Source organism: Echinops telfairi, unplaced genomic scaffold (assembly GCF_000313985.2).
Source record: "Echinops telfairi isolate 266 unplaced genomic scaffold, ASM31398v2 ScPeMD7_25;HRSCAF=90, whole genome shotgun sequence".
Classification (NCBI taxonomy): Eukaryota; Metazoa; Chordata; class Mammalia; order Afrosoricida; family Tenrecidae; genus Echinops; species Echinops telfairi.
The window spans coordinates 26,510,480-26,530,680 of record NW_022103922.1 but is presented as its reverse complement, the minus strand read 5'-3'; the positions used below and the strand labels follow the sequence as shown (position 1 = coordinate 26,530,680).

General features: G+C 46.7%; 1 protein-coding gene across 1 annotated transcript in view; it reads left to right on the top strand.

The window, feature by feature from the left end:
* MOB3B (MOB kinase activator 3B) overlaps positions 1–20,201 on the top strand; it is a 231,537-nt gene that overhangs the window by 187,170 nt on the left and 24,166 nt on the right. The window lies entirely within an intron of this gene.

Sequence of the window (20,201 nt, the reverse complement as noted above, 5' to 3'; positions counted from 1 at the left end):
TCACTCAACTCCTACTCCTCCGATCCTGTGTGTTCAGAGGAGAGCTGTGTTCCAGAGAGTTTCCTAGGGCTACGTTGTTCAGAAATAGATTACCAGCCCTTTACTGTAGGCCCCTCTGGGCTGATTTGAACTTTGTGCGTTAGCTATTTTCACCACTCAAGGACTTTGCTCCCGAGAGAGACATGGAGGTCAGTGGAAAGGATTCAGTGTCCTGCAGCCTTCCTTGGCATACGGACTCTCCTATCATGTAGTGTTCACAGGGTTCATTAGGACCGAGAACCTTGTGGATGAAATGTGAATATTATTGTTCAGGTGAATGAGACTCCTTGGGTTCTATTCATAGACTACTTTGACAGCTGGTCTCACTCTGTGCTTTAGAAACCAAAACCAAACTACTGCCACGGGGTCATAGTCACCCTATAGGACAAAGTAGAACTTTCCCTTTGGGGTTTGCAAATCTGTATGAAAGCACACAACCTCCTCTTCCTCCTGTGGCGTGCCTGATGGGTTGAAGCTGCTGACTTTGTGGTCAACAAATGTCAATGTGTAGCACAGTACACCCCAGACCCCCATCATCCTTTATCATGTGTGCTATCTTATTGTGAATGCCCTAACACAGCAATTTCTATTGGGGTCGTTAGGATACATTCTTAGTTAATGCATTGCTTAATATTAAAACATGCTGCTCTCTGGAAACCACAGTTTAAGTAAGTGGCGATTTTGTCTAATAGAGCAACCAAATCTCTCCCAAATCTATTGGAATAACGGCTAACACACTGGGGCCAGACTGTTCTTTTTGCTACCTGCCTGCCATTCTCTTCATGCGCAGTACTTCTGTCTGGCAGAGAAGTTGTTGGGAAATGTTGCCGAGTGCATCACCTAAGTTTACTTCAACTTGAGAGATACTCGTGTGCTCTGAGAGTGCGTGGCAAGACTCCTGTTCTTCGCATAGCTCGAGGGTTCTGGAAGAAAGCAAAGTTTTAGGGGCACAATTCAGGTGTTTCTTACATTCAAAGAGGAGCTCCTTTTCTCTGTTTGACGTACACAGCTGCATTTTAGAAAGCTCTCAGAGGTCAGAAACTGAGCCATCCGTGAATCCAGTTGGGCAGCTGGGGTAGAGAGAAGGCAGAAAGCCTCGGTGGTTAGGCGTTGCAACTTAGTCCTTTCTAATGGCTGCCGTGAGCGCGTGGGCACTCCGCGGTCAGGAAGAAAGGGGTGAAGACATTCCAGGTAGTTTTCAAGACTCAAAAGCGTTGATGTTAATTTTAGAAACTGTCAAGGACACAGAAAAGAGTGGCCGAGGCCAGGTAAATGAAGAGGGAGAGCAAGCACTGAGTATCTTACGGAACATGGTGCTGCTGCTCAGAAGTTTTAGCCCAGCCTCGTCTGCGGAGGAAGCAGACAGAAATAAATGATCCTCTCTCGGGGCCCAGCAGAAGGAAAAGACTCTACTAGGCACTCAGACTCTGGATTTCCCTGAGCCGAAGGCAGAAGCCGCTGGTGGCTAGGGCTCAGCGTGAATCTCCTTTATGCACAGAAACATAACAGCCATTGTAGAATAAATGTGAGCATAAGTCAGCAAGTAGAGAAAGCCTTTCTTGCCATCAAAGGACTCTCAGTTCATTTCTATAACCCAAGACCCAAAGAGTTGGCAGTGCCAGGAGCTGACTTGACGAGTAAGGTCCCCAAGAAGTCCGTGTTTTAGAAAAGAGCTCCTTTGGGGGCCCGGGAAACAAGCCGGACTACATTCCCTGGGAAGTTGAGCGATGGAAGTGAACCGGCCAAGTGCCAGTCCGCCCCACAGGAGGTGGCATCTCTTTCAATCTTGCTTGACATGCTAGCCTACCTACGTTGATGGTGTCACACTTCAGTATAATTATAGGGGAATACATTTTAATGTCTTAAAATATAAATGACAACTTGTATTTGTTTTAAAATGTCCCTTGCCTAAAATTACATGTTTGCCATACAAACCAAAACCTATAAAGTGACAGCAAAAGATACTGAGAATAAGGATAGTCATTAAATAATGCGATTAATATGATTCACTATTAATTTCTTAATAACACAATTTTATATAAACAATTTAGAGTGTGTATTATATTATAACACTAACACGACAATTATTTAATAATATAATGGTTTCATATTTCATCATTATTAAAATGAAATGAAATGAAATCATGGCAGGCTAATTCCACTGCCTACTGTAGATTTGTCTTGCTAAAAGGAGAACTTTTATTTTAGTAGCTGATGTTAGACTTCCAAGCCTAGTGGGAAATGCCTCTACTAAAATCAGCCCTAGCCTATCAAATCCACACATCTTTAAGGGAGCCCTGGTGGTGTACTGATTTTGAACCGGGCTGCGTTCTACACAGGAGGCAGTTCAAAGCCACCAGCAATTCCTCGGGTGAAAACCTAGGCTGTATGCTCCCCTAAACAGTTACAGTCTTGGAAACCTACCGGGGTTGCTATAAGTCTGCACTGACTCAATGGCAGTAAGTTTGGTTTGGGGCTTTACTGACTTGTGTCCATTAAATACCTTATGGGTGCGAAGCAAGATGCTTAGCTGTGCTAAGTGAGTAAGAAATAGATATTCTTGAGAAACTGACAATGGAGTTGGGAAAATATAAAATAATCAATGTGACCCTTGAAGGATGTTGAACCCAAGACAGTTCGCTTCACATTCTTTCTGTGCGTTCTTTAGAGTCTGACACAGATGGTATAGACAGATGGGCAACATCTGTCTTCGTGCTTCCTTTAGGACAGCATTCCCTGAGTTTCCACATTGCCAATGTCCTGTCCTGCCTAAGGACCCACAGTGCAGACCCCAGAGACCCACTTCATCATCCCTCTGCTGTGCTTCCATTGATCGCAAGCACAGCCCTCTATTCTCAGAGCCCACCTGATGCTTTTATCCGGTGTTGACTAAGCATCCAACACATCGGTTGCCAACAAACCAAGCCCTCTGCTGTCAAGTGAATTCTCTTAGCCACCCAATATAGGGTTTTCCAGGCTCTAAATCTTTACACAAGCATCATCTTTCTCTCACAGAACAGTTGGTGGGTTTTGAACCACTGGCCTTATGGTTAGCAGTCCAAAGCTTCCGCAACACAGTTTTTCAGACAAGGTTCAGGCTCATTGTGTTGAAACTCTGGACCTTCATTTACTGACTGGTGGGCAAAGTATTTGGCTTTTTTTTGTTCCCCACAATCCATACACACATCAATTGTGTAAAGCACATTTGTACATTCGTTGCCCTCATCATTCTCAAAACATTTGCACTCCACTTAAGCCCCTGGCATCAGCTCCTCATTTCCCCACTCCCTCCCCAGTCCCCCCTCCCTCATGAACCCCTAGATAATTTATAAATTATTATTTTGTCATATCTTACACTGTCCGACGTCTCCCTTCACCCACTTTTCTGTTGTCCGTCTCCCAGGGATGAGGTTATCTGTAGATCCCTGTAATCAGTTCCCCCTTTCCATTCTCACCCTCTCTCCACCCTCCCAGTATCGCCACTCTCACCACTGATCCTGAAGGGATCATCCGTCCTGAATTCCCTGTGTTTCCAGTTCCTGTCTGTACCAGTGTACATCCTTTGGTCTGGCCAGATTTGTAAGGTAGAATTAGGATCATGATAGTGGGGTGGTGGGGGGGTCAACTAGAGGAAAGTTGTATGTTTCATCATTGCTACACTTCAGCCTGACTGGCTCGTCTCCTCCCCACAATCCTTCTGTAAGGGGATGTCCAGTTGCCTACAGATGGGCTTTGGGTCCCCACTCCGCACTCCCCCTCATTCACAATGATATGATTTTTGTTCTTTGATGCCTGATACCTGATCCCTTCAACACCTTATGATTACTTCTTCTTCCATGTGGGTTTTGTGGCTTCTGAGCTAGATGGCCACTTGTTTACCTTCAAGCCTTTAAGACCCCAGATGCTATATCTTTTGATAGCTGGCCACCATCAGCTTTCTTCACCACATTTGCTTATGCATCCATTTGTCTTCAGCAATCGTATCGGGGAGGTGAGCACACAATGATATGTTTTTTTTGTTCTTTGCTGCCTGATAAATGATCGCTTCTGCACCTTGTGATCACACAGGCTGGTAACATCTCATTTTTCTCACCTACAAAATGGGCATAATGAAAAAAATTGTAAAATTAAATGGGAGAGTCAATGGTGAGTACTTAAGAAATATCAACTATGAAATGAGACAATGAACTGGCACATAGTTGGCAGGAGTGCCCTAGCCCTCCCCTCCCTATCTCTCTTAACCATTTGCCACCTTAGCGATGGACCAGATAACCTCATAGCAGGTGTAGTAAATCATACTACCCCTCCCATGGGAGAGTTACAGACCTTGGAATATGCAGGGCCCAGGCTTGCATTGCCTATGATGCCTAGTACATGCTGACCATATTTTTGAAATAATATTGTGCTGTGTTTTAGGCGAAGGTCTACACAGCCATGTAGATTCCCCCTCAACAAGTTCTACATGCATTGTCCAGTGACATTACTTACCTCCTTCACAATGCCTGAACATGCTCATGATTTCTATTCCAGTTGTTCTGTTTCCATTAATCTAGTTCCCCTGCCCTCTTACATGCTCATCTTTCTTTTAAAGTAATTGTTGACTGTGTAGTTTCATATAGATAATTTCTTTTCAAAGGAGCACAATTACAGGTGATATTCATTGATTTTGGAACCACTCCATTATTTAGCAACAAGGTGACGTCAGCGTTTAGTTTTAGCTCACATTTTGAAGAACATCTCAGGGCAGTAGTCTTGGGGAATCCTTGACTCTCAACCAGACCAGTACGTTTTTGTTTTGTTTTCATGAATTTGAGCTTCTCTTCCACATTTTCTCCCGTATTAGTAGGGGGCATCTATTATAACCCTACTTAGAATAGTAGGTAGTGGTGGTGGGCACCATCTAGTTCTTATGGTGCCTGAGGCCTTTTTAACTTTGAGGCGATTATTTTATGGATGGTCGTGTCCATTCAAAGGGACTGCACACTGGTCAACAGAGATTTAAAGCAAAAGCAGGCCAGAGTCTTGAAGGGATACATCGTAAGTCTGAGGTCTGACAGAGAAAGATGCTCCCACACCCCCTCCCCACCAATACCAGTTCGTTCTCTGCTCCAGATTCCAGAAAGATTAAACCGGAGCCGGCCCTGACCTGACAAGCATTGTAACCAAGCTTCTCTGTGTTCCCACTGGAAGTCCTGTGACCAGGAACACCTTCAATCCCAAACTGAGAAAATTCGTGCCCCATCGGGTCTCCACCTGGCACTCCAATTTGGAATTCAGAAGCTGGGAAGAGGTCATGCTGGCCAACAAGTCCACTCCCTGCAGGGCTGGCCCTGGGGGCTGCAGCCTGGGAACCCAGGAAAACATGCGCTGTCTCCACCAGCAGGCTAGAACAGCACTGACCCAGCAATCCAGCCCTTTAAATGCAACAGCTGAAAAGGATTCGAACCCAAGCAAGGCCACAGTTGGAGGAAGCAAGCCTAAATGAACCTGGTAACTAGACAGCGTGCAGGTGACTGTGGGCCCTTGGCAGCCTGGGAGTCAGCTGACAGAATCGAGCTAATCAGAACCTCATTGGCGAACACAGACAGCCAACAGTGTGGTCTTGGCCTTCCATTGGCCCCACAGGGGGCTCGCAGAGAGGGCTGCTGGCAATGCAGGAGCTGGCGGGGAATGGGCTGATGAAAGCAGGAGGCGGAGAGAAGGTGGGGGTCAAGGCCACGGCAAACAAGCATCTGTTCAACAGAATGAATGCACCTGCTGACCTCCACCCCGTACCTTCACCTGCTCTCTTGGGGGATCCGTTTCCTCATTTTTATTAAGGAAGGTGGCAAAAATTGCTGCTGTGGAAATAAACATGGCCACAAGGTGATTCTTATACCAGAGCTCTTGGGTCATAAAATAAAAATTAAAAAACCAGTTGCCATTGAGTCATTCCCCATGCACGGCAACCCCCCCTGTGTGTCGGTGCAGAGCTGTGCTCCAGAGCATTTTCTCTGGCTACTTTTCCAGTTATAGATTGCCAGGCATTTCTTCTGAGGCACTTCTGGGGGCATTTGAGCCTCTAGCATCTTCGTTGGTAACAGTGTTCTGACCATTCACAGGACTTCTCTTGGACAATGCCCATTGCTGTCAACAGTGATTCTGACGCATAGTGTCCCTATAAGATAGAGTAGAACTGCTCTATAGGGTTCCCCGTAAGGCTGTAAATCTTGACAGAATCAGATTGCCTCCTCTTTCGCCCTAGAAGCTGCTGTTGTGGTCAAACCAGTGACCATTCCGTTAAGCAGCCTGATGCTTAGCCTCCAGTGCCACTAGGCCTCTCCCTTGGGTTCTAGGAGCTCTTTTGTTAAATTAATGTCTCTACAGAGTCCAGAGACCCCCCTACAGCAGAACCTCCTAGAGGTGTTATTTTAAAATTGCATGCCCAGCCCTCACCAGATCAGGGTATACTGGATCAGAATTATTGAGGTCAGTACCCTTAGACTGTGGGTCTCAAACTCAGATGTGCTGATGAACTACAAGGGGCCCTTGTTCAATGCAGGTTTGGATTCAGTAGGTCCTTGGTAGGGCTCCGGAGGATGCCGATGATAGCAATGCTGCTAGTTCTAGGACCACACCGGAACCCTAGATGACAAATGTGAGACTCAGCTTCCCCCCACCAAACAGATCAATTGGTATATAATTCACACCTACCATTCCATGGTTCAATCACATCAAGCAGAGTTGTTCAACCACCACCCCACTTTTACAATATTTTCTTCATTCTTGTACTCATCATTATTAACGCCCATTTCCCCTAACCTCCCCAGCCATACCCTCAGGGAATGAATCACCCAGCTACTGTCTCTAGATTTACCCATTTGGGATTTCATAGCAGAAACTAAACAATAACAAAGTAAAACAGATCAAAACCTCCATAGAAAAGAATGCAGAAAACATGAAAATCTAGAACCTATTTAAATGGATGAGACAGGAGATCATATGATAGGGTGCGAGAATTAGTGGTTTTCATCTGATCTCTTCTGTGACCAGAGGTTAGCGCCGTGAGATGGGACGAAGATTTCCCAACAGTGCTCCTCAAAATGCTGGTCCCACGTGGGCCGATACAGACGTCCTTTGTGGGCAAATGAGTTACCCAATGTTGCATGGTCTCACACGTTTGAAGATTTACAACATACGTGATCAGATTAAAGGCCGGGAAATCATCTAGGATTTTTGTTTTGTTGTTGTTGTTGTTGTTGTTTAAGCTGAGTCAATTTTTGGTAGTCCACCCAACTGCACTGCCTTTGCCTCCTGAGCTCTTTGTTGCGGTGTTGTTAGCCCCCGTGGTCGTCCTGTAACATCATGGTCCTTGCCATGCGTTGGGGCAGGTGAGACACTCTAGGTGCCAGCCTTCCATCCCTGACCACATACCCTTAGCTGCTACCTGGTGGGAGGAAGACAGGAGGTGATGAGAGGGAGGCTGGAAGACAAGGAACTGCTCCTGTGGGGGCTGGGCAGCCTAATCCTGCTCAATCCCTGGACTGGGACACTCATCACTGAGTTGTTACCATGAGCAAGACACCTGAGCATTTTCAAGACATCAACATTAGCTCCGTTTCTTGAGGGTCCGATATTTCATAAGCTCTGTACATATGTTATTTCACCAGCCCCTCACACATTGGTTGCCTCCACTTCCAAAGGTGTGGTGGGCAATTTCTCCACCAGTCATCACTGCCATTTGATTGCACCAACGTTCCTCCCTCCTTCTCCTGACTCTTAGCTAATGCTTGAGGTTCCTGCTCAGCTTCAGCACTAGAGGGGTCGCTCTTAAAAAAGGGGGCCTGTTGGACAAAATGGAAAATGAAAAAAATTGAGGTGTAATAATAATTAGAAGACCTTGTCTAGTAAAAGCTCAGCCACAGCTCCATCTAGGCCCAAACATGTTCTGACCATGTGTTCCCCTAAGAGGGGACCAGCCCTGGAGATGCTTGGGTGAGTGCAGTAGCCCAAATTGGCCTACAATCATGACCACATCCGGTCTGTGGAAAGAAACTGATCATCTCACATAAGCCAGAGCTGCTCCACCAAACAGCTGGCAATTCAGAGCCCCTGTGGACATTTTGAAAGGACTTTTCTTCTGAAACATCCCTTTTTTTTTTTTTCTTTCTTTTTTTTTTTTTATTTAAAATCATTTTATTGGGGGCCCGTACAATGCTTATCACAATCCATACATACATCCATTGGGTCAAGCACATTTGCACATTTGTTGCCATCATCATTCTCAAAACATCTGCTTTCCACTCGAACCCCTGGCATCAGCTCCTCATTTTTTTCCCTCCCTCCCAGTTCTCCCTCCTTCATGAACCCTTGATACTTTATAAATTATTATTTTGTCATATTTTACACTGTACAACATCTCCCTTCACTCACTTTTCTGTTGACCGACTTCCAGAGAGGAGGTTATATGTAGATCCTTGTAATTGGTTCCCCCTTTCTTTTTTTTTTTTTTTAACATTTTATTAGGGGCTCATACAACTGTTATCCCAATCCATACACACATCAATTGTGTAAAGCACATTTGTACATCGTTTCTCAAAACATTTTCTCTCCACCCAAACCCCCGACATTAGGTCCTCATTTTTCCCCTCCCTCCCCACTCCCCCCTCCCTCATCAGCCCTTGATAGTTTATAAATGGGTATTTTGTCATATCTTGCCCTGTCCGACGTCTCCCTTCATCCACTTTTCGGTTGTCTGTCCCCCAGGGAGGAGGTCACACACAGTTCCATGTAATCGGTTCCCTCTTTCCTACCCATTCTCCCTTTACCCACCCTGTTTTGCCACTCACACCACTGGTCCTATAGGGCTCATCCGTCCTGGATTTGAAACATCCCTTTACAAAGGCCTTTAGGCCAGTTCTTGTCAGGCGGGGTTCCTGGATTTTCATCCAAATGGCTTGGACATGGAGAGATCTGATGAAAGCTTCAGCCTGGCAATCAGCACGAGGATGAGATTTCCACTATTTTGTTGCCACATTTGTTGTCCGATGGGTCTCTTGGCCTCAGTTTCCTCATCTGTGGAAGAATAGCTAGGCTGCATGATCTCTAGAGACCCACCCTACACCCTCAACTTGACCTACAGACACTGTGAGAAACCTGCCAGACATAGGCTGCGATGTGTGGTCTAGACGTGTGAACATGTCCTCACTAAGCAAGAATAAATTCTTTGGCTGTGAACAATGTCAAGTGAGTATCCATCTGGGATGTAACTGCTGGAAGGTTTTATTGTGGAGATGCGCAGTATCTCTCCATCTCACCATAATAAAAGAAGGAGCCAGGTCCTACCCTGGTGGGCTTGTGTGGTCACTTGTCTGAGACTTAGGAACATTTCCCATGAAAACAATTTCCCATGGACAGGTCAGGGCTCCAAAGCCAGTTAAGCCAGAAAATAGTACTACAACGTGATGCCAGTTGCAGTTGATTCTATAATATTAATGGTAATATATTTCTGTTACCTTGTGGATCTGAGAGTAATGGATGTGGTAAATAAATATCCACGAATGTGGGTAATTCAGGATGAACAAAGAGAAATGCAAATACTCCGAGGGAATCTTCCAAGACCCTTTGAGTGGGCCATGTCCCCTCACCCATAGACCTTTGTCCAGGGAGGTCCCTCAGCCTTCACATCTTCCTAAGGCACACTCATCCTGAAAATCTCCGCTTAGTTATTTCTTCCTCAAGGACCATGCCCTACACCAGACACGAACTTGGGTCTGTGCTGACAGCTTCCAGAGCTCCTTGACCCCAGAGAGGGCAACTCAGATGGAATCCCCAGTGTCCATGCAGACTGTGTCTGGACTAGTGATGGAGGCGACCATTCGCCATTTTCTATCCCTCAGAAATGGGTCCATAAGTCCAGGGGCGTAGGGGGGTGGGAATTAAGCGGCACCTCTTGAAGGAAGGAAATCAAAGATTTGGGGTGTATATTTGAAGCCATCACACCACTAAAACATGACTTTGTCCGGCTTTTCCCTTTCTTCATTCACCACCTCCTGCAACCTTTCCAAAGTGGCCTTTCCTCGGGAAATCACCTGCCCGAGGAAGACACCCAGGCTTCTCTGCTGTCCCTCCCGCTGCCTCTTCCTTGCAGGGCTCCCTGAATCTGTTCGTTCACTGTTTGCATCTGCTTCCTCACTTCCCCATCACTTTGCAGCAATCGGCCTTTGTCCACTCCAGAAGCCAGCGCTTCATCCTACGTCCCTTGGGCACTTCTGATGAGATAAGAACTAACAACTAACGTCATCCATTAATAATAATGATAAATGACCGTGGGCGAGCCCTACACACATGGTGCTGAGCTAAGGAAAGCAGACACTGATGTTCATACTGCTTGATTCCATAGAGATCAAATTTTAGAGCTCTGCTAATCCGTGGTGAGAGGAAGCAGCCCCAGGGGGTGCCTGGGCCCCCAGGTAAGGGCAGGGAATTGACTGCAAAAGGCCAAGGGGGAACTTTCAGGATCGGTGGACATGTTAATGATTACTTGGGAATGTGTATCTATGAAAACTCATCGACCTGCACATTTAAATGGATGCATTTTATAGAGGCAAGCATTGTTTCAGTGATGTTTGTCAGGTATGCGTAGTAAATACATCCAACATATTTTTAAAACAACTTCAGTATTTACAAGAACTGTGTTTTAACAGGTCTTGGCTGAGATTTTTTTTTTTTTCATCCTGACTGGCTGGCTGGTTAACGAAACAAACTGAAAGGAAAAGTAGCAACCAATCTCTTGTGGCCATGATACTATCTGCATTCGCAGTTGAGAACAGAAATCATTCCTGTCACAGAGAAAAGTAGCGGGAGCCTACGGCAAAGGAATCGCCTGGGTCTCCCTGGGACAGTCTCGTGTGTGTGTGTATGTGTGTGTGTGTGTGTGTGTGTGTGTGTAGGTTTTAGAAGTGATTAAAGGAGACAGATTCCCAGACTTGGGAGCAGCCCAATGGAAAGAGAAGCCCAGGGGCGCGTCAGAGGGTCAGAAGGCTGGCATCCGAAGATGCTGGTGCAAGCCCAGGCCTCCGTCCAACCTTCCTGGGTGTCTAGAGAACCTGCCTCCAGGACCTCTTTCCCAGCCCTCACCTACCCCAGCTGTTTCAGTTGTGCAAGTGGTTGTTTGCAGGTGGGGCTCGAATTCCCCTCTGGCAACCATTTAAGAATGGTTTACAGCCCTGACTGCCCATCCCTTGGAGAGATTTCAAACAGTATACCAATCTTCGGGTCCTGATCCTCTGTCTATTAAATCGGAGCCTTTAAGCTGGGACGGGTGCAAAGCATTGCATGTAAATTCTCTAGAGGGTCTACGTGATGGTGTTGGTGAGCCCAGTGAGACTCAACATGGTGCTAAGACCCGGCTGCTCGGCATATGGGGGATGCGGGGCGTGGACTCCGGTGTTGTGAGGGGTCATCGAGTTGCTTTTGACTCACAGTGACCCTCCAGGTAACCATAAAACTGCCCCATCTTTTTCTCAGCTGTGATCTTGACATAGACATGTCACAGGTCTTTCTCTCTCACGGTCACTGGGTGGGTTCAAACCACCAACCTCTCGGCCAGATGTTGAGTCTTCTACCATCATGCCACCAGTGCTTCTGCAGAGTCTCAAGTCCTGGCAGTTCTGGCATCTGGTGACTCTGAGACGGGACTCACAAGCTGCATTTGTATTCCGCTTACAGGTGATTCTGATGCGGTTGGGTCAGGATTCACACTTTGAAACCAATGCCAATGACTTCCAAATTTGAGGGCAGATGTGGAATTCACCTGGGTGCCTGGACGCGCGTGTGGCCCGCCACCTTGGTTTTGTTTCCGATGGCATCCAGTCCCATTTCTTAATCTCCCGTGAAAACTCATTGCTGTCGAGTCGATTCCAATTCCTGGAGACCCCACCGGGTGCGACAAATGCTGAACCAGCTCAGCTGCTAGCCAAAAGGTGGGAGATTTGAGCCCACCCAGGGGCACCTGGAAGAAAGACCTGGTGATCGCCCTCTGAAAGAGTCAGCCATTGAAAACCTTGGGGGGCCCAATTCTGCCCTGCCACACCTGGGCCCACCGTGATGGCTTCCCAAGCACAGGTCTATTGCTCCCCACCCTCCTTCTGACTAGGACAGCTGCTGGCAGCAATCAGTATTTGATCCCAGGCCCTAGGAATGCAGACCTCACCCCTGTAGCCTGACCCCTTACCTGGCCTCGAGCCCCCTCTCAACAAAAACCTTAGTACACGTTACCAGTCTATGGTGCTGCAGGTGCGAGGCTGGCTGCCGGGATACAGGAATGGCCCAGACTCGGCCTCGACATGTGCCTTCTCATGTGTGCAGAGATAGACGTGCTCTGAATTTCCCCACTCAGAAGACGGCACAGCCAAGATCAGTGCTTACCCAACCATGGCACTCGGTGCCCAGGGTCTAGGAAATGTTTGGCATGAATCCAGAGCCCAGTTGCAGGAAAGGACCCTCAGCCATCTCTCTCATTACTGGCTTCTGGGTGCAATTGTGTCAGAAGGAATGGATTCTGCCGCTAAGTCAGAAATCCATTGGATTAAGTGAGGGTTCCGTTTCCTTTCAGTTTCTGCACCTTGTGAGACCACGACATCATAGGCCATCGCGGTCTTTCCTTGTACTTACCGTTGACAGTAATTCGTTTAAAACGTTGGTTTCTGATAGAGATTTGTGTCTGTCTCATGCATTATTTCTGCATACAGTAACCTTAAATGGCCTGTAATGAATGTGTCTTTCCACACTTGGTATAGTCATCTTAGGAGGGTATAATGATAGTGAATGCAGTTGAGCACAGCTGTGGGCCAGGTGCCGTCAGAAATGTGTTTACACATTACCTCATGTAAGCTGCACACCGTTCTAGGGGATAAGTACTGTTTTCATCTCCATGTTAGAGAAGAGGAAAAGTAGACCAAGAAGTGAAGTAACTTGTCCAATGTCATCCAGCTCCCTGGAGTTGAATGCGCAGTCTGACTCCCAAACCCTCTCATGGCTTCAGCTGAGGATAGCCATCGGTGGAGCATGTTTGCTCAGGGACATACTGCCCTAAGTGGTTTGTGATGGGCCACAATAGTTACAGGATTACCAGGGACCCTTGGCTCCAAGGTCTCCCAGGCAGTGTGGGCTCTAGCTCTGTCTCAGCAGTGTCTGGATGTGAGACCATGGTCAAGCCACCTCAGCTATCTGAGCCCATGAAATACATGCTGCTGAGTGACTCCAACGAGGGAACAGTGTTGGAAGCGCTGTCACTGCCACCAAGTCAATGATGACTCGTGGCCACCCAGTAGGACAAGGTAGAACGGCCCCTGTGGGTTTCTGAGACTGTAACTCTTCACAGATGTAGAAAGCTCCTCTTTCTCCCACAGAGCCGCTGTTGGTTTCAGGCTGCTGACCTTGTGGTTAGCAGATGGTAAGGACAGAAGTGAGTAAAAAGGCGGGGTCTCTACCTTCAAGAGATGTATTGTCTATAGGTCAGAAAACCCAAACCCGACGCACAACAGAGGCCAGGTGGGCAGCAACAATGAATTAGCAAGCAGACGGCAAGAACAAGGGAAGGCGTTGGCATAGCCACCACCTGATCCCTGCGCATTGCTCCAGGGTGGGTACAAAGGACTAGTGTTTCCACATGAGAAAGTGGAACGCCTACCTTTTAGATGAGATCTCCAAATATTTCAATGGAGGCAACCAGTTAGAGAAGAAGTTTTCGGGTATATTTTATGTTAGTTATTCTTAACAACCAGGAGTTCACTTTGCCTGGGAAGCATTCATTTGCACCGCAGCTTGATAACCATGGCAGGCCGGGAGGTTCTTGTCCATTGTAACCTGGTGGGACGCCCCTAGTGCCCAGACTTACAGTGCCATTTTCAGAGTTGCCCTGGGTCTTGAAAGCCTACATCTTCCAAGCACGTACAGTGAAGTGTGTGTCTATCGTGGGGACACACTGGGGCTTGGGCGAGGCAGACAAGAGAGTGGTTATTTGATGAAGTTGATGTCAACTTCACACCAGGCAGTCCCATACTTCATCCTCATTGCAAGCCCGCAGTGCAGTATTGCTGTAGGCACCAAGAGACAAGACCGCATCTGTTCCTTTGTCATTGGCTTCCAACTGGACACCACCGGTGTCATCGCCAGTTGGCAGTTAGAGTGTAGACCCCATCACTGCCAGGCCCGAGTTATAAGCAGCTGTTGTTATTGTAGACGCTTTCCCTAAACAGTAGAGCCTTCAGAGACTCACGCCCACACTCCCTCTGCTCTGGGAACTGGGGAAAGTACCAGGGTACTCACACACAGCACACACTCAAGGGATTTTATCTTATTAATCTTTGAGAAACCTTGGCGAATGGGCAGGAGTTTAATAAGGCGTTTGACCACATCCAACATATGCTGGTTTTAGTTTTATTGCCGAGTGATTGAAGAGGAAGACTTTTCATTAAGCGTGGCATTCCTGCTCATCTCTGGATTCCATTTATAATTTAAGGTTTCTGTTGTGGTTTTCTCTTCATGTGAACGGAACTCACTCATTCCCGGACAGCTACACGGCTTTTGTTGTGACACTACACAGGGAGCTTCACTGCGGCTCCCTGGGTGTGGGCCGGGCCTTTGGTGTCTCTGGTGTAAGATGTTGGCAATATAAAAGGTTCTCAGAGGTCGTTATTACTCTTTATTTGGGTTTCTGTTGTTGGTGCAAGCGTGCTTGGTATTTCCCATTCATTGAGAAAGATGATTCTAAATGAAGGAATTGTCTGCATCTTTATCTCTAAAATTGATGGCAATAACAGAGGGAATTGAATTGGTTGGGCATGGATGTTTTCTTGAAAACACATGCAGACATGCATAGGGACAAGTGCACATGTGTGTACATGCATGCATGCATGCTAATGCTTTTTTTAATCATCAAAATGCTAATGTTCTGACAAAATAATAATTTATAAATTATCAAGGGCTCATGAGGGAGGGGGGAGCGGGGAGGAAGGGGAAAAATGAGGACCTAATGCTGGGGGCTTAAGTGGAGAGGAAATGTTTTGAGAATGATGAGGGCAATGAATGTACAAATGCGCTTTACACAATTGATGTATGTATGGATTGTGATAAGAGTTGTATGAGCCCCTAATAAAATGATTAAAAAATACTTTTGAAAAATAATATGCTAATGGGATATATGTTTTGCAAAATAAGTCTTATGAAAAAATAAAACAGCAAGTAAGAAAAAAAATACTAATGTTTCAAACCCTCTTTCTCATAATTTCATCTCTCTTTCTTCACTTTTGGGATGACCAATGGAATTATATATACCAATCTTCCTTAAAGCTTTTGAATTTTTTACTCCCCAAATTGCCACCTGTGGTTTGGGTTTTTCATAGGAATCCAGAAAGGCCTCCTAAAGGATGTGACAAAAAGCGTGGCTGCTTGTATTTCTTTGGAACTGAGGCAGTGTCGCTACCAGCTTTCAGGGCAGCTACCTCTTCTATTGAGACTCATAAAACAATTTTCCTCTCCTACTGAAAGCAAACAGCGTGGGAGACAAAAGTAGCACATAATGACCTTGAGCGTTAGAAAGTCTGCGATCTCAGACTCCTCATAAAATATCAGAAGAACCAGGAAAGAAGGAGGCCTCCCAGGGAGGAACTGCTTCAGCGCTGGCAAGTCCATTCCCCGGATGTAAAATCCATATGACTTTCATGGTTCACTTGTTGGGAATCTGACAATAAGGAAAACAGGCTACTGGCTGCTTCCCACACTCTGAGGACTATGGACATTGAGTCCTAAGGGACAGCAAGCATGTACAAGTTCACTTCAGTTTGGGTTCAGACGTGCTTTTCCTGCTGATGTAATGTCATGGACCTCCCAAGGCAGAGCAGGCTATGTATCCTCAGGTCAATTTTGAGAAGGCAACTTAAGAACAACATGGTCTTTAGACCTGAAGAGTCACACTGGTCATGGGACTTGGCATGGTGTAAAGCAGAAAAGAACGTGATCAAGGGATCTCATTGCTGATGTCACATGGACCTTGGTTCAGCGCAGAGGATACCAGAAAGATGTTTACTTGTGCTGTATTGACATTGCCAAGGTATTTGACTGTGTGGATCATAGCAAACTATGGATGACCTTGAGAAGAATGGGGATTCCAGAACACTTCATTTTGCTCATGCTGAACTTGTACATGGATCAAGAGACAGTTATGCAAACAGAACGAGGGAACACTGCATGGTTAAAAAATCAGGACAGGTGTGCGTCGGAGTTGTATCCTCTCACCATACTTATTCATTCTGTATGCGGAGCAAATAATCAGAGAAGCTGGTTTATACAAAGAAGAATGTGCTATCAGGACTGGAGGAAGGCTTGTTAACAACCTACGCTGTGCAGACTACATACCCTTGCTGGTGAAAAGTGAGAAGGACCTGAGGCACTTGCTGATGAAGATCAAGGGTTGCAGCCTTCAGTGTGGATGACAGCTCAATGTAAAGAGAACCTAAATCCTCACAACTGGACCAACAGGTAACTCACGGTAAATGGAGAAAAGAGAGAAGATGTCAAGGATTTTGTCTTCCTTAGATGCACAATCAATGCTAATAGAAGCAGCAGCCAAGTGATCAAACGATGCACTGAATGACATTAATCAACTATACAAGACCTCTTTAGCGTATGGAAAAGTAAGGATCTTACTTTGTGGACTAAGGTGCACATATGACCCAAACCAATTGCCTCATATCATGTGAAAGTTGGACATTGAATAAGGAAGACCAAAGAAGAGTTGATGCATTTGAATTATCGTGCTGGAGAAAAAGATTAAAAGTACCATGAACTGCTAAAAGGACAAATAAATCTGTCTTGGAAAAAGAACGGTCAGAGTGCTTCACAGAGGCAAGATGGCAAGACTTCGACTTCCATACTTTGGACATGTTGTCAGAAGAGACCGGTCCGGGAGAAGGGCATCATGCTTGGGAAAGCAGTGGGACAGGGTCAAAGAGGAAGGCCTTCAAGGAGATGGATTGACACCCTGGCTGCAACAATGGGCTCAGGCATAGGAATAAGCACAGGACCGGGCAGTGTTTCATTCTGTTGTACATAAGGTCACTATGGGTCACTGATGTTGTACATAAGGTCACTATGGGTGGGAACTGACTCAATGGCACCTTATAACAAAGCAGAGATGGTCAACTTTTTCTGCAAAGGGTCAGATAGTGTTTCTGACTTGTGGGCCATAAGGTCTCTGTGTTAGACCGGGTAGACTAGAGAAACAAATTCATAGAGATTCAAATGTGTTTAAGAGAGGTTTATGTAAAAGAGCAATTGTACATTAACAAAACATCCCAGCCCAATCCAGATCAAGTCCATAAGTCTGATATTAGCCAACATGTCCAGTACCAATCTGTAAATTTCTCTCCAGACTCACGTGATACATGCAGTGACACCAAGTGCAGGAAGATCACAGGCCAGTGGGTGTGAAGTCTTGTGGATCCAGTGGCAGTGGAAGCATCTCAATGCTGGCAGGGGTCTCCACATGGCTCCTCCAGCTCCAGGGCTCTAGTGTAGCTCCATGTGTCTTCTCAGCAGGAATGTCCCCAGGGAGTGAGTGTGTGCCCTGCCTCCAACTAGCTATTTATCTCCTTAGCACCGCCAAATGAAGTCATCAAGCTGCAACCTGATTGACAGGTTAAACTCCACCCCTTTGCTCTTAAGTCTCAAATTGAAAACAGATTATGTAACTACCACAGTCTGTTGAAACTACTCAAGTCTGCCATTGGTGGGAAAGCAGAATTCAACAATTTGGCAGTGAATGGACATGACAGGGTCCCGATAACCCTTTACTTATGGACACTGACATTTGAATTTCACTATTAAGGTGTCATGCAATGACCTTCATTTTCTATTTTCCCAACCATTTAAAAATGTCAAATCCACTTTTAACTTCTGGGCCATGCCAAAACAGGCAGCCATCTGGATTTGATGCATGATCCCTGATCCCCAGTTTAGAGGAAAAACAAGATTCTGAGGCCAAATGAGGAATCTGGGTTCAACTCCCACTCTGCCAACTATTAACCATGTAACCTTTGTCAAGCTCCTCACCATTCACGATGCCCACCACCCATAGACGGGACTCATGCACAAATGTCGGGCACAAAGCCTTTGGTCCGTTCCCAGTGCCTGGCTCTGTGGAGGTTAACTTCCGCTCTGTGGGACCTTGAGAACCCAGTTCCGTTTGTCACCCTCAAACGTCTAGCAGTCCATCTCGTTTCCTTAAAATGAAAATGCTGGTTTGTCCCACATCTATTTATTCCATCAACATCAAGCTGTGTTCCCAGAAATGAGAAAGCAATTAAGAAACTACAAACTCCCCAAATGGCAGGCTCCCAGAATAAGAACCCGCCCCAGCTGTTTTCAACAGAGGGAGACACAATCGAGGTCTTCTTAGGCGATAGCAAGCTCTGTCCTGTGGTGGAATCCTCTGGGCTGAACAGCGTCTGTGGAAGTCTTTGTTTTCCTGAGGAAGGTAAGTTCTCTCTCCAGGGATCGGTGCCCTGCAAGATCAGAGCACACCCACAATTACCAGTCCTGCTCCTCAGGGCTCCTTGAATACCATTAAGAGTGTACCCACGGAGTGCTCTCAGAGTAAACAAAGCCATGGGCCTGCAGCTAACCTGGAACAAAACCCTCTGCCTCCTGGGCCCATGCCTCGCCTCCCATACCTGATGCAAAGAAGCGAACGGGAGAATTCTATGGCCGTCCCTCCCATCTGCGGTCACTCAGGAACCCGGCAGCGCAACAAGTGGGCACTGGGCCATGTTTCAATCCTGGTTCCTCCATCTAAGAGCGTGGGAGCAGTCTGTCACCCTTGCTCATCCCAACACAAGAGACACAAAGACCATCTGTCAGAAGCATAGTTGGGGTTGTGGAAGGAAGGGGACCAGACCACTTACAGCTGCGGGGGTCCTCAAGCTGGGCCAGGCAGCTGATAGGCAGGTGTTTTAAATGGAACGATGTCCCCCACAAGGGTGTGTTCAGATATTATCCCTTGTCCATGGAAATATGACTCTTTTGAGAAATAGGGGTTTCCTTTTGTTATGGAAACATTGGACTGCTAACCTCAAGGTCAGTGGCTTAAACCCACTAGCCACCGGTTGGAAGAAAGGTGAGGCTGTGTGCCTCCATAAAGCTTTATAGCCTCAGAAACCCTATGTAGATAGGATCACTGTGAATGGACTCATGGTATTAGGGGTTTTAGACGTTAATGAGGCCATTCCAGAGTAGGGTAGGACCTGAATACCATCACTTCCTCACGATCTCTGCTAAAGTGAGCAGAATAGGCAGACACCACGTGAGGACTCAGCTACAAGCAATGGGATGCCAGCATTCAGTGGCTCGCTCACTCGCTGCATCCAGTCCATGCAACTCACAGTGGCCTACAGGCACAGGTTAGGACTGCCCCTGTGAGTTTCTGAGATTGTAACTCTTTACGAGAGTAGAAAGCCTCATCATTGCCACATCAAGAGGCCGATGGTTATAAACTGCTGACCCTGTGGTGAGTCCCCCAACACATAACCCACTCCCCGTCAGGGCTCCCCAGTGATCGCTGGTAGACACTAGAAAGGAGGAAAAAAACCCACAAAAGACATTGTCACAGTCAAAACCCTGATTCAGATTAGCCTCCAAACCTGTGAGGGCATAAGCTCTGTTGTCCAAAGGTCGATTTTGTTGGGGCAACAGGAGGGAACTGAGCTGAACCCTGGTGTGTCATGGTCAGGGGCTGAAAGCACACCAGAGAGACAGGTGAGGGGCAGAGGATGTGGTCAGTGGAGCCAGAGCGTGTCAGGACCCTGAAACACCTCTCAGTACGGAATGTGGGGAAGGGGATGAGCCTGTGGGCTCTGCAGAGGGGAGGTTGACGTCGAGAAGTGCACCCTGTGTATCCATGCTTGTGCCTGCCCGGTGCATTGTGAGGGAGCCCACCCTATGTCCACACCCGTCTCCCGCGGTTAAACGAGAGAACTTCAAAAGTGCACAGAGCTGCCTTTCCTGGAACCACTGTACATCAAGAGGCTGCAGAATGTTCACAGAAAGTGACTTGTTTCAAAAATTCATATCATTGTGAATGAGGGGGAGTGGAGACCCAAAGCCCATCTGTAGGCAATTGGACA